The sequence below is a fragment of the Monodelphis domestica genome, chromosome 3 (genome assembly GCF_027887165.1).
Source record: "Monodelphis domestica isolate mMonDom1 chromosome 3, mMonDom1.pri, whole genome shotgun sequence".
In the NCBI taxonomy this organism is placed as follows: Eukaryota; Metazoa; Chordata; class Mammalia; order Didelphimorphia; family Didelphidae; genus Monodelphis; species Monodelphis domestica.
Window position 1 is genome coordinate 129,305,545 of NC_077229.1, and position 13,575 is coordinate 129,319,119.

Genomic DNA, 13,575 nt, shown 5'->3' on the forward strand with positions numbered 1-13,575 from the left:
AACCTGGAGTCAAAGACGCCCTGTGTGGCTTGAAGACTTAATTAGATGGCTCTTGCTTTCTTTCTCTCACTTTTACTAATAATTATAATTAAATATATACTTTCCAAGATTAATTTTAATTATTACAGTCCTGTACTAGCTATTGAGGTTACAAAGAGAGATAGGACACAGTCACTGATTGAAAGGAATTTATAGATTAATAAAAAGGGGGAAATTATACACAATTTAATGCAACAAACATGTACCGAACATTTGTTATGCACAGCCCTTTGGGCTTAGTTTGAAATTGTTTTCCATAATAGTTGTGTCAATTCACAATCCGACCAACAGTGCAATGGTATTCCAATTTTTCCACATCCCTTCCAACATTTATCATTTTCCTTTCCATCATATTCACCAACCTGATAAGTAAGATGGTACCTCAGTGCTCTTTTTGCATTTCTCTACTTAATAGCAATTTAGAACATTTTTTTCATCTGAATATCTACTGCCTTATATATGACTATATATAACCAAAAATGGCTAGATATTACTATGTATATCTTTGATTTATTCATCTGAAAAGTGCCTGTTCATTCCTTTGACCAAATTTGCCATTTAAGGAATGACTTGTATTATTAATTTGACTCAATTTTCTATAGATTTGAAAAATCAGACTTTTATCAGAGATTCTTGCTGTATAATTTTTTTCTCCAGCTTTCTGCTTACTTTCTAATTTTGATTATACAGGTTTTATTTGTGTAAACCTTTTAAATTTAATATAATTAAAATGATACATTTTATATCTTGTAATGTTTTATCTTGTTTGGTTACAAATTCTTTCCTTATCCATATATCTGACAGGTAATTTTCATGCTTCCCAAATTTGCTTATGGTATCACCCTTTATGTTTAAATTATGTATGCATTTTATTTTATCTTGGTATGTAGTGTGAGATGTTGATCTATATCTAGTTTCTGCTATATTGTTTTCTAGTTTTCCCAGCAATTTTTGTCATTGTGAGTTCTTGTCTCAAAAGTTTGGATCTTTGGGTTTACCAAACTCTAAATTGCTATGGTCATTGACTACTGTATATTGTGTGCCTAATCTATTCCACTGATCCACCACAATTGCTTAGCCAGTACCATATCGTTTTGATGATTATTCTTTATAATACAATTTGAGATCTGGTATGGCTAGGTCACCTTTGTTCACATTTTTCCCCCTGTCCTAGGCAGTGAGGCTACAAAGTAATAAAATGTAATGTAAAACAGAGAGAGGGAGAGAGAAGAGAGAGAGAGAGAGAGAGAGAGAGGGAGAGAGAGAGAGAGAGAGAGAGAGAGAGAGAGAGAGAGAGAGAGAGAGAGAGAGAGAGAGAGAGAGAGAGAGATGGTTTCACTTTTTGGTACTTGTATCCCCAGCACTTGCTCTAGTACCTGGCAGCCACTTAAATGCTTATTGATTTCCCGATTGATAGTGAGGTGTCCATAACTGGAAGTCAATTAGAGCATGAATTGGAAATGTTGTAGAGAAGGTAATTGACAACAGATGGGTTGGATGGGACAGTCTCCAGGATTCTTTCCAACTCAGAAGTTTGGAGTCTATGATTTCTAGCTTGGAGGGGTAGTGGCATGGAAGGAAGATGGAAATGTTTTCAAAGAGAATGTGAGCCTCAAGTTGGGCTTCCTTCTGTGAAGGAAGAAACTTCCAAAGATGCCTGTGGGATGAGGAACAGAATACATTCCAGGTATGGTGTATGAAATAGTTTGCCAAAATTTACATGATGACTAAATATTAAATTTGCATTTCTTGGGTGGTCTTGGACATGTCAGTCTCTTCATCTATAGTGTGAGGTAGTTGGACAAGATGTTGTCTAAGTTCCCTTTCAACTCTAAAGATATGATTCCATAAACCTATGGTTCTAAACTTCATTTACTTTCCAATTTAGTCAAGGGATGACCCTAGGCTGGGTATGTCCTTTCTGTCACTTGTTTGGAGACTTATTTGCTTTTAGCATAATTTCAGACCTTGGTGTTTTTTTTTTCTTTTCAGAAAGACCCTTCCACTTTTCTGACAAAGTGGATGGGAAGTTGAAGGAAGATATAGATGTTGGATGCAGGGTTGAAGATGGACGTGTCTGTTGAGACCAAAATATCCTGTAAGTCCTTCCTGGAGATGCAGACTGCCAAACCTGGACAACTATGTGGAAGAATACATGAGACCCTACAGATAGAAAGGGTAGAGGTTAACCTCAGAGAACTTGTCATTAGTTCTAGGATATGGGGAGACACTCACAAGGTAGCCATGTGTGAGTTTTTTATATTATAGCTAACCAGACTCCTATTAATCTCCATTCCCAGAATAAGGGCTTAGGCTCTGACTCTGACTCAGAAAGAGAGTCAAGAAGAAGAAAACTGTAAAAATGCAGGGGTTGCTATCCCTCTGAATGAACTACCCAGCAGCCACTGTTGCTCTTCCCAAGTGGGAAGGGGAACTTAAAACATGAAGTTAGAAAACCTAGATTCAAGTCTTGGATCCAACATTATTTAATTATAACTATAAATCTATGATCCAACAATAAAATGTGGTCTGTTATCATTAGTTTTTTGACCATGGGCAAAGCAATTAACCTCTATTAGTCTTGGAGATAACAAGATCTCTATTAGTTATTTCATAGAGTTGGGATGAAAACACAACTCCAAAGCACTAGAGAAAGGTGGGCTATTTTTGTTATATCTTCTAAACTTTAAAAGTTCAATCTTTACAAAAATGGTTTTTTAAAAGACCCTTCTAACACTATACACTGCCTTAAAGATAAAAAGCACAGACTCCTTATTGTGGTATTCATAGCTTTACTCAAGCTGGATCCTATTTTAAAAGTGGCAGCCACACACACACACACACACACACACACACACACACACACACACACACACAGGATAATTTCTGCTTATAGAAGAAATAAAGCTTTTCAAGGCATTTTCCATTCAACAACCTCATGTGACCAGTGGGGTAAGTATTGTGATTTCCATTTGCCAGATGAGGAAACTGAGGCTCAGAGAAAGTTAGTCTTGAACAGTGTCACATAGTCATGAAGTGGTAGATAAGAACTAGAATCTGGTCTTCCAAATCTAGACAGGTTGTTTTTCATTGTACGAGTTTTTTTTTTTTTTTCTAAACTGTCACCATGCGTCCTAGGCCATGGATAGGATCTGAGCTAATTCCCCAAATGAAAAATTAAGTAAAATTTGTCCTCAGTGCTTACCCTAACCCAGTGATGGAAAATATTTTAGAACCTTCTAGAGACCATGTGCTGTGCCTCAACCTCCCAGACTGTGCTGTGTCCTTCTCCCCCATACCAGTTAGAATCAGTTATGCCGTTATGGGCTGATTGGTAATCATTACATTGTGATGCCTTATTTAATGGAAGCTTGGATGCAATGAACAAATTGATGATCCTGAAGTAACAACCAGTAGCCAGCGAAGGAATTAGGTATGTCATAATTCATGTGTTTCCTCTGAAGGATCACAGTGGGATGATGATCTCTTGTGAGCTGTGAACTGAGATATTTCTAGTGGTGATGATATGCTAGTAAAATAAAGGTTTGTTGATCCTTATATATAAATATGTTCCAACATATCAAGAACTTAAGGGAGTACAGAGAAAAAGTCTGCTCTGTGCTTAACTTTGTCTCCTGTTCCTATCTATGCCCAGAAAATGCCATGTAATCTGCTCTTTTATATCCTAAACATTTCATTAACCTAAATTTTGCCTCAACCTTAAGAATTCAGAGGTTAGAGATAGATATATGAAATTAACTCTCCCCTGATTGTGAAGATTAAATTGTAACCCTTGCCTATTTTTAGATTTAATCACCAAAAGTGTAAATACCCCATTCACACTTTAGTGGGGGAGGTGTGTGACCCACATGGGCAATAGTGGGTGACAAATCTGAATCCACTGACTGCCTCCTGGGTAGTCCTAAGCAAGGGTTTAGACTATGATTAGTCCACGTAAAAAGTGGAGGAAGACACAGGAAGTGATGCAAAAGAAAGTGTCTTTAAAAGGAATTACAACTTCCTGTGAGACACAGTTCTTCATTTTTTGGAGTGGAGGCTGGTGGAGAATCTGCTGACTGGACCTGAGAACCTGTTCCTGGTGAGGCTATTCTAAAATCTCTTCCTTTGGACTGACATGTGGTGAGTAAAAAGCTGACTGTTAACTGCTGGATTTTTCTGAAAAAACTAGCCTCAGGTGAGACTTACCTTTGAGAGAGACTTCCCCAGGTCCTTGGCTTTGCTTAGGGCCAAGGACTAACTCTCCTTGCCCGGGCTGAGCCAGGGGCTGGGAGTAAATTACTTAGTTCTAAAGCTAGATATCTTACCCTAACCTCTCTCTGATTTTTTTATTTCACTCTTTCTATATTTTGTAAATAAATTGTAAATAAATATCTTTGGAATTAATATAAATTCTTGGTGATCCCATTTTTAAATATAATCTCGTCCAAACCTTTTTATATAATGATCCCTTTATCCCATTAACAGATTGATATAAATGTAAATTTAGGTAGAGAGCTCAATTGTTGCTCAAATGTTAGGAACTTTTCCAACTGTGGGCTTGGAGCAATTCAAATTAAGCTCATAACTTTTCATCTAAAATAAACTTCTTATATTTACAGAGAAAGGAATCCTATCATATTGCCACTATTCTTAAAGCAAATCAATTATTTTTTAAAGTTCTATATTCAAATTAATGGATATAGAACAAATCTGAGCCCCTAGGGAATGTAAGAATTGAGGCTGGTTGTAGCTTAAGAACTGTATTAAATTAAAAAAAAGTTGTAGTAGTGAGGAGAGGAAAAGTAGGAGAGAAGTAGAGAGGTACTTAGCTTTTTTAATCTGTGGCTACCATTATGGGGCTTCTAGCTACAATCTGCCATGTGCCCAGTCTGCTCCTACACACAAACATCCAAGACCCTCATTTCCTCCTAGCCTTCACTTATAAACCTTTTTCTCCATCCACTAACTCTCACATATCATGTCTCAGGAACCAACCATAGTTTCTTAATTTGCCTGGAGTGCCCAGGGGTGCAATCCCTGTGCATTGTTTCCTGTCTCCATTGGTTTTATATCAACTCACTTGTTGATATTTGCCCTCTAAATGATGTCAGGGGAGAGGAAGAGATTTACTTTAGACAAAGGGCAGCTAGGTGATGGATAGAGTTCTTCTCCTGGATTCAGAAAGAACTATCTTTCTGAGTTCAAATCTTGTCGCAGACATGTCCTAGCTCTGTGACCCATAGCACATCACTTAAGCCTGTTTGCCTCAGTTTTCACATCTGTAAAAAGCTCTGGAAAAGGAAATGACAAACCATTCTAGTATCTTTACCATGAAAATACCAAATAGGGGTACAGAGTCAGACGTAACTGAATACAACAGAACACCAACATTAATTAATTGCTACATCAGGACTCTGGATTAGAAAGGTCCTCTTCCTTTGAGACAGCTTTTATTGATACATATTTCCTCCTCATGGATATCACAGAGCTAAGTTTCCCAGTTCCAGGTAATGAGTTTTTGGACAAGTGTGTAAAATGGGCTATGGTAAACTACTAAAAGATTCTTTAGGAGAGATAAGCACACTGGACCCTGAACTCTAGAGGCATCCTTCACCACCTCCTTACACCTATGGATAAACTCCCTGAGGAGTCTGGACACACAAGTCATTCCTCTGTACAACTGAATTCAAAACCTTTTTTGAAGGTCTTACTACTATGCACTCTGTCAATAAGCATTAATTAAGCACCTGTTTGGTATCAGGCAATGTATAAAACCCAGCAATACAAAGCTAATATTAAATAATCATTATCCTAAGGTATTTTCATTCTGCTAATGGTAAACAGGAAAATAACTTCTTTAGCTTCTGTCTATTGTAATGGATGCTATTACAAGAATATATATGGTAATAAGGACCAGGACACAGGAAACTGACTAGGGCAAAGACCGAGTTTTGCACTCCTTCCACTTCCTGTCTCTCAGCTGACTTCAAATGACTTTCCTATGAATGGTAAGATTTAAAAGGGTTTCAAGAACTGCTCTCACAATCTAGATCTTTACTAAAAAGGGTTTTATTCTTAAAGTAAATGAAATAAGGGAAATGGAGGAAGTCAGAGAGGAATAAGGTTTCCTTAATCTCTAAGGGTTTCCTGTCGATTGAAGGATTCTCCCAAGGTGTTAAGTTCAGGAAACAGGATTAATTTTCTATGGGGAGATATGGATAACATACCAACAAAGTTCTTCAGAGCTAAGCTCCCAATCTTTTTAGGACTTTGTAAATAGGTAATCAAGAATCCAGAGCAAGTCTGTCTGCCAGCCTCTCCCCCACAGTCTCAAGGGAAGAAGTGTCTCCGTTCCAGCTGCTGGCTTCTTAACTGCCTCCTGGCCAGATTCTCTTTGGAATCTTCTCTTCCTCTGGTTGATTGGCAGTTCATTCAACATTCCATCTCTTGCTTTTTCTTGCAAAAGCCATCTTGTGCTGTAATCTTTTCTTTACACTATCCATCTATCTTTCAGCAATCTCTCCAAATTGACAGTTAAATCTGCCAGTTCCACACATTTCATTTGACTCTTCTGGTTAATAGTAAACAATGACAATAACTTCTGTATGTGAGGCTTTTGAAATAGGATACTATGAAAAGATCATCATCGTAGAACTAGAGGAGATCTTAGAGATCACCAAGCATGACTATTCACTGTCTCCTATGCTTACAAAAGAGGAAACTAATACTTAAAGACACTTAATATTTAATCTAGTTCCCATAGGTTAAATAGTAAAATCAGGATTCAAATCTATGTCATTTCATTGTAAATTCCACTCCTTTGCCACTACCACACCTCCTCTCTTAGGACTTATTTTTATTATCTCATACTTTGACACTTAGGATTCATAAGATAATATATTAGAGCCCAACAAGACCTTAAAGATTATCCAATCTCATGATTTTAAAAATTTCTTCCTTCCTTCCTTCCTTCCCTCCTTCCTTCCTTCCTTCCTTCCTTCCTTCCTTCCTTCCTTCCTTCCTTCCTTCCTTCCTTCCCTCCTTCCTTCCCTCCTTCCCTCCTTCCTTCCCTCCTTCCTTCCCACCTTCCTTCCTTCCTTCCTTCCTTCCTTCCTTCCTTCCTTCCTTCCTTCCTTCCTTCCTTCCTTCCTTCCTTCCTTCCTTCCTTCCTTCCTTCCTTCCTTCCTTCCTTCCTTCCTTCCTTCCTTCCTCTCTTCTGTCCTTACTTCCTTTTTTAAAAACCTCTTCCCTTGGTTCCTTCCTTACATTTTTCCTTTTTCTCTTCTCTCCTTCCCTTCCCATTTTTCATCATAGGCTCTTTGGGATTGCTTTATATCATTGTATTACTGAGAATAGTTGGGGCCATAATGTTATGATTAAAAACAGGGAATCCACCCATAGATTTTAATGTTTATTATTCAGAAAGTACAATATGAGAGATGAGAGAGAGCCAGAGGCTGGAAGTAGATTGCTCTAAAGTAAAGGCTTAGTATAGAGAGTCCATTTAGCTGACTAAGGCCTATACTTTCTTATCATAGTAATCACTTAGCGCATCTGATCTATCTTTAAGCTGGAGAGGGCTTTCCTTCCAGGGTTTTCCTTTTTAAGTTCAACTAGCTCCTCCCTCTGTAGCAATGTTGCACATTGACATTCAGGCTAACATCAGTGAATGTTGGGGACACTAGGGCTGATGCCAGACATTTAGACTGCTATCCAGGGGACATCGTGAAATGGGATGGAGGTAATTTTCCTCAAAATATAGTTGTCATTCACAGTGGTTCATTGTACATTTTTGTTGTTGATATGATAATGTCCTTCAGGTTCTGTTTACTTCCCTTGGCATCAATTCAAGTAGGTCCTTCCAGGTTTTTCAGAAATCATTTTGCTCATCACTTCTTATAGCACAATAGTATTCTCTTACAATCATATACTTGTTCACACATTGTTTAGTCATTCCCCAACTGATGCACAGTCTCTCAGTTTCCAATTCATTTTAATCACAAAGAGAACTGCCATAAACATGTCATTTTACTTTATTATTATTATTTTTTGGCTCTATGGGATATAGGCTTAAGAGTGATTTTGCTGGGTCAAAGGACATGCACAGTTTTATGATCCTTTGGGGATAGTTCCAATTGATTTGGATTCCTAGAAGTGGTGGATGTCCCAATTTTTCACATCCCTTTCAACATTTTGATGTTCCCTTTCTGTTATATTAGCAATCTGAGAGGTGAGCAGTGTTTCCTGAGTTGTTTTAATTTGTAGTAAGTGCAAATAAAATAATGATCTGGAGAATTTTTTAATATGACTATAGACAGCTTTGAGTTCTCCATCTCAAAAATGTTCATACCCTTTGGCCATCAATTGGGGAATAACTTCTATTCTTATAAATTTGACTCACTTATCTATATATTGGAGAAATGGGACTTTTGTCCTTTAAATTTTTTTCTATCATTTTCTGTTTTCATTTTGATCTTTGTTCCATTGGTTTTGTTTGTGTGCAAACTTTTTAATTTAAGGTAGTGAAAAATATTCATTTTATATCTCATAATTATTTCTTTCTTTTGTTTGGTCCTAAATTCTTCCCCTATCCATAAATCCATCAGATAAACTATTTCATGCTCCACTAAATATGCTTATGTTATTACCCTTTGTGTCTAAATCATGTACCTATTTTGACCTTATCTTGGTATATAATATGAAATGCTCTTCTATACCTAGTTTCTGCCATACTGCTTCCTATTTTCCCAACATTAAAAAAAAACAACAACCTTTACCTTCCATCTTAGAATCAATATTGTGTATTAGTTCCAAGGCAGAGGAGCAGTAAGGGCTAGGCAAAGGGGTCTTTTAAGTGACTTGCCCAGAGTCTGGGTCAAAGAGTATGCACAGTTTTATGATCCTTTGGGGATAGTTCAAATCCACTGACCAGATCAGACATAAGATATGTCTGAGGAGAAATTTGAACCCAAGATCTCCTGTCTCTATACCTGGATCTCAATCTACTGAGCCATCTATAGCTGTTCCATTTCACAACAGTTTTTGTCAAATTGTGAGTTCTTGTTCCAAAAACTTATATCTTTGGGTTTATCAAACTAAATTTCTATGGCCATTTACCACTGTATATTTTGTACCTAATGTGTTCTGTTGAACCACCACTACTTTTAATTAATATGGAACCAGCATGCAATAAGAATGCTGTCTCCCAAGGAACATCTGTACAAAAGCTGCTTTTCTCTTCAGATCAGGGGCAGCTCCTGGTAGAGTTATGCATAATGAAAAAGCAATAATTAAATTTTGTAAAAAATCATTTAGAACTACAACTATTCCACCTGGGAACAACCTTTGGCTTTGATATTATTATTTTGAATTTAAAACATTGAAAGGATCAAGATTAATTATAGAGGATAAAAATTTTAAGGAGCTGGAATACTGATATTTGTGGATATCATTACTGAACTCCACAAAGATTCAACCAACTAACCTAATCACTCCCTAGACTCTCCTTACTTTTTTATTTCCTTCCCCTCCAACATGCTCTTCTTCCTTCACAATCTCCTTGCTGCTTCCCCTGTTCCCTCCAGCCCCTTGCACTACTTTCTCTGTTCCCCCTCTCTCTCCCATTTCTTTACCTTATATCCATGGTCCTCCTCTATCTCCTTTCTGATCCAGCCTCTTCTATCCCAGGCCCTGCCATCTAACCCCTTATCAGTCCTCTCATCTCCATTTCTTTTCACCTCTTTCAAAAGCCTCCCCCTGCAGCTATCCCTCTCTTGCCTTCTCTCTTACCCCTTCTCCAACTCCCATCCCAGTTCTTCTTTACCATTGTCCTCTCTCAGATCCTGTACCTGTCCCCCTATTCACCCTTCACACCCTCTTTGCTAGTCCTCTCCTACTTCCTCCCTGCTCTTCTGTCTCCACCCAGACTTTGGATTCAGTAGAGGATATGAATCAACTAAGGGTATGTTTCCTCTGAGAGAAATGACCATACATAACTGAAGAGACAATATGGTAATGCGAAGATAAAAATCCCTTTTAGTCCCACTAATATAGGTATAAGTAAGAGAGACACCCAATGAGAACCCTGAAGCTGTAGTTGCTTAATTTGAAGCAAGTTTTAGAAGTTTTAATGCAAGTTGGAGTGTTGTAATTGACCTGATATATTTCTTAGTCTCTGAGGAAGAAAGTTAAAGTCATTGATGCCACCAATAATTCATTTTCTTAGAATGAAAACAGGAAACAATGTCCCCTAGAGGACTCATAGTGAGACTCTACTAATCCTCAATTATATGTGATTATATAATCCTAGGGATAGTTTTCTAAAAGGAATTGAGGATTGCTCTGCTCACCCATAAAATGGGGATAAATTTGAATATTTTAGGCAAGAGAATAATGAATGTTATACTAGTTCTATAATCATGTATGCAGAGCAACTAAGCAACATGCAGGTTTAGATTCCATCACATCCACTAATGTTCATATCAGAAGTAAACATTTTGGATCTCCTCCCTGAAAATATGAGACTATTTTTATGAGCATTGCCAAGACTTGTGTCTTTTGGAAGTAGAAGAGTTGAAACATACAACTTTATAGGTTTTTGAAGGATGTGAAAGAAAGGAAAACTGAAAAGAAAAAACTGGAAAAGTTAAACACATAAGGAAAAGGCAGCATTTCTCCTGTCTCCTGTTTTGAAATCTGTAGTTCAGGAACTTGTAGCTCCCTTACAAGAAACCACTAAGACTCTGACCCAGGCAATTGATAACATCTCCAAACTAGAGGGTAGATTAATTTGTTTTATTTTCCTGCAGAAAGCAAGATCAGATAGCAATAAATTATAAAATAAAGAATTGTGAGTTTAGAAATAGAAGCCGGAATAGTACTAGATCAGTGATGGGGCCTTTGGAACATTTTAGGGACTCTGTGCCTTACCCTCCTGACTGTGTGCCAGTGTCCTCCCCATATTATGTGCCATGCTTGGTCCCCAACTGCATGTCCTTCCCCCTGACAGTGGAGGGGCATGGCCACCGATGTTACATTAGGATACTAGTATGTTCAATTAGAGGAATATATCCTCATTCCCTTCCTGGAGGTGACTGGGTTCTCAGTGTAATTTCTTCACAGTGCATGTCATATTAAAAGGAAAAGGATCAGTGACTCAACCCTTAGCAAAGCACTTATATGATGGCTCTGGGGATATTCAAAGTGAAAGGCTGCCTCTAGAACTGGAGTAGATTCAAATTTCCTAGGATTCTTAGGCATCTGGTGGGCCATTGAGGCATGGAGAACTTGGGTTAGGACCAGGGGATTTCTTTGCTTTGAGGGACTAACTTTAGCTATTTTTAATTGAATTAGGGGATTATCTGCCCAGGTAGCTGGGTGTGCATGGTTCAAAACTCAGGAGAAGACCACCATCTATTTGTGGGGAGGATAAAAGGCATAATGTGAGAGACACAATTCCATGGACTCTGTCTGTCCAGTTTTACAGTGGTGGGGGTGGATAGGATGGCTTGATGGGGACCCTCCCAGCCAGGTGATAGGTGGTTCTCCATCCTCCTTTGAAGGGTTAGGTTGGATCTGATTAGCACAGTTCCTCAGGGCTTGGTGAATGGGGCTCAGTCCTAGGTTTGCTCAGGGGATTATTTTAATTAGAATCAGTATAATCAGGAATATCAGGACCTAATCAATTTTTTGATAACAAAAGCAGGATTGTTACCTATTCTATTCACCCCATAAGGGTCCACAAAGACTAAAAGAACTTTGTACCTTTTGTAGGGTGATAGGTACCTAGAATCTATCACCAATCTGAGGGGAGTGGTTGCCTCTGCTGCTAGGCTTCCAGGAGTCTGGGGAAGGGTGTGGGAATGGGGGTGGAGGGGAGTGGCCATAGTTTCCCTCAGCCTCTGCAACAGTGGAAAGAGGCTAGGATATCCTACCCCCTACATTTGGGGATGAAGCCAGACTCCCGGCCAGCCAAGCCAGGGGCCTGAGCATGCCATCTTTGGTACATGTGCCATAACTTTGCTATCATGGTACTAGAGGCTCCAGAAGAGCTAGTACTTCTCCCAATAAAGACCATCTTACTTTGCATGGGAACTGCAATCATTGTAGTGGATGCTAGAGGAATTATGATATATGATAATGCAAGGGAGGAGAAGGGTATTTGGAGTCTGAGTGTAATAACTCCCCCCTAACTCCTGATATTTTACTTCCACTTATTCCAGTCTGTTCCCCTCCCATTAGCAAGGAGCACCATGTAACCCTTAAAATTGGAGGCATTTACTATAACTGTTGGACACTAAGGTTTCAAGATCTGTCTTAGTGAACAAACTCAATGAACCTTCACTGGGTCTTTAAATTTGGTTGGGGTGTTAGGAAAACCTCAGAATATCTGTAAGCTTTTCCTCACCTTGTTTCCATGGGGTCTCTTGCAGTAGAACACTCATTTCTCCTGCTGAGGTAAAAAAAAACCATGGAAAGATCTAAATAAAATTCTGAACAATAAAATGAACAGAACCAAGAAAAATTATATATGGAACAGAAACACTGTTTGAAGCATACCAAGAATATGCCACATCCAGAGAAAGAACTGAGTAACTAGAAATATACAAGACTTAGTTTTATATCTATACACATATCTTTTTGTCAAATGATATCTTCTCTACTATGGGGAGTAGCAAGAGAAAGAGAGATTTCTCCTTTTTGATAACGAAAGAGCTGTATCTTCTGCAAGCAAGATAAACCCTCTTAAAGGTGGAGCAGAATTTCCAGTTAAGAAGTACCTTGAGAAAACTGGGTGGATACTACACTATTAAGATTGAAACTCAGTGCTTGCTTTGGCAGCACATATACTAAAATTGGAACGATACAGAGAAGATTAGCATGGCCCCTGTGCAAGGATGACATGCAGATTTGTGAAGTGTTCCATATTTTTTATTAAAATGATATATGTTGTGGTGATTCCAAACAAATTTTCTATATGACAAAACCCTGATGTGGGTTTTATATGATTTTTCTGTACCATATTGTTCTCTTATAAACATATATTAGGGGAAAATGCACACTTCCATATTTAAAGGGCAGAGATTTTCCCTGCCTTAGAAAATAAATCACTTTTAATAATAAAATAAATCACTTTTAATGTATGATAAATGAAAATGAATGAAAAATTTAGGTGTAAGTATTTTTTATATCTTTCAGTTTCTTATTTGAAAGTGTGCTTTTGCCATTTCAACTGTTCAATATGAAGTAAGAAGGTAAACCGTTTCAGTGTTGATGAGGCATTTGCATGCTTATCCAGTCCGAAAAATCAGGAAAAGCAAGCCCCTGCCAAATTCTTGAGAACACTAGCAGCCTAACAGTGACTAAAAATTCATCACTTTTCTTTAAGGAAAAATGAAATGTTATGGATGATTTAACATTTTCCCTCCCAACAGCTAAAAAACAATAAGTAAAAACCACAACAAAACCACTATAGAAATGTCTATACATATGATAATGATTACATGTATGTATCTAGAAACTGTAAATGGTTTAACC

The 13,575-nt window shown here is 37.9% G+C and overlaps 1 non-coding gene across 1 annotated transcript; it reads left to right on the forward strand.

The window, feature by feature from the left end:
- Positions 1-12,863: 12,863 nt before the first annotated feature.
- Positions 12,864-12,970, forward strand: LOC130458710 (U6 spliceosomal RNA). The gene has a single exon (XR_008918099.1). It is a non-coding gene; the product is annotated as a U6 spliceosomal RNA (small nuclear RNA).
- The last annotated feature ends 605 nt before the right edge of the window (positions 12,971-13,575 follow it).